General features: G+C 40.9%; 1 long non-coding RNA gene across 1 annotated transcript; it reads right to left on the bottom strand.

The window, feature by feature from the left end:
• Positions 1-365: 365 nt before the first annotated feature.
• On the bottom strand, positions 366-1,496 carry LOC109287613. Its single transcript, XR_002094913.1, has 2 exons — positions 1,336-1,496; positions 366-629 (listed from the first exon to the last, which is right to left on the bottom strand). It is a non-coding gene; the product is annotated as an uncharacterized LOC109287613 (long non-coding RNA).
• Positions 1,497-1,502: the final 6 nt, after the last annotated feature.

The following is a 1,502-nucleotide window of genomic DNA, read 5'->3' as shown; positions in this document are numbered from 1 at the left end:
GCAGCTCCTCTTCTCGTAGCTGCTTTAAAAAGGTGGCGGGACCCTGAGCTCAGGGACAACAGACCGTGCAGATAAACAGACCGTACAGATGGATTTTTGTATTTGATCTGTAAACTTGTCTTTATTTAATAAAAATAATAATCCATTATAGCAACGTCTGATGATTTTTTTTTTCTTTAAAAGGTAAAGGGTTTTTTTTTCCCTCCCTCGCCTCTTGAGGGATTCGATTTTGAAAATCTAAATGAATGTAAACATTGCTCTCTGACCCCCGGGGCGGCATGGGCCCCTGGGAGTTCATTACAAAGTCAAAACCCAGAGAGCAAAATGAACACCACGCACGTCAACATAGAAAGTTGGGGTTTTTTCCTCCTTCGTGTCTGTGCATTTGGCATCTCCCGTCTCATCCGATTCAGCTGGCACTAAGGAGATTTCAACAAACTTTCCCTTTTCCAATTTATTTCTTTGACCTGGCATTATGAAATGAAGCTGTAAAAGTTTGTTTTTCCCAGTAGTTTATTGGGAATGGCAGAGAAGGAGGATTTTTTTTTTCTTCTCCTTTTACTATCCTTCAGAAAATTGTCTTCAGGATGTTGGATTTCCTTTTTTTTTTCCCCTGTAAGAAGATACAGCTGTAAAAGGGAGACAGTGTAAAAGCAACATTAACTCCTCCTTTCCCAGTCCACTATAATGCCATTTCCACAATTAAAAAAAAAAACAAAACCAAAATGCATCTTTACACTACAAAATATAGGGGCAGATTCTCTGAAAAAGTTCCCCCCCGCCTTTTAAAGTTTTGTTCTGGATAATCCTCAGCTTGGAGACGAGGGAGTTCAACCGCTCCAACTGAGGATGACACCAGAAAATTAAAAACCTTAAATCTTATCAGGGTGTGCAATGAGGCAGCATTGCCTCTGTGCGTGAAACCCTGTTTCTTGTGCAGGAAATACAGCGAGCATTAAAAAGGCAAAAAGAAAAGAAAAAGCAAATCAATACAAATCAGGTAACATGATACGTGTAACCCTGATATTTACCTTAAAATGTGAGCTATTTACAGTCTGGGTGGGAAAAAAAACAATACATTTCAGTGCTGCAATGTAGTGGGAGACGTGTTTCTATTAACCCTCGGAGAAGCAAACTGCTCTCAAGCATCCTGCTGGAAGCAAAACGAGATCATTGTTCTCAGTCTTTTGGACCATTTCCGACTGCACCGAGAAACCAGTTAATCCCCCCCTGCCTCCCGCCCCCCTGCCCTTTAGTTAACAGGTAAAGAAAGTTTCTTTCCTAACAAAACTAAACAATAGGCGAGGCAAACAAGGAAACAAATAAGGGACCTACATCAAAAAAACCCAACAATGCCCAATGTCGTCAGGTCTGCCTTTACAAGCTTTATCCCCTCAAATCCGAGAGCACGTCTGAAAACCTTGATAATACTATCAGGCTGCTGAGTTGATGAGATGGCTCCAATAATCGTGGTGTTTTTGCTGTTTAATGCTTCAAGTTGT

Source organism: Gavialis gangeticus, unplaced genomic scaffold, assembly GCF_001723915.1.
Source record: "Gavialis gangeticus isolate Ggan-Ray unplaced genomic scaffold, GavGan_comp1, whole genome shotgun sequence".
Taxonomy (NCBI): Eukaryota; Metazoa; Chordata; order Crocodylia; family Gavialidae; genus Gavialis; species Gavialis gangeticus.
The sequence above is the reverse complement of the archived record's forward strand: the minus strand, read 5'-3'. Positions and strand labels throughout refer to the sequence as shown.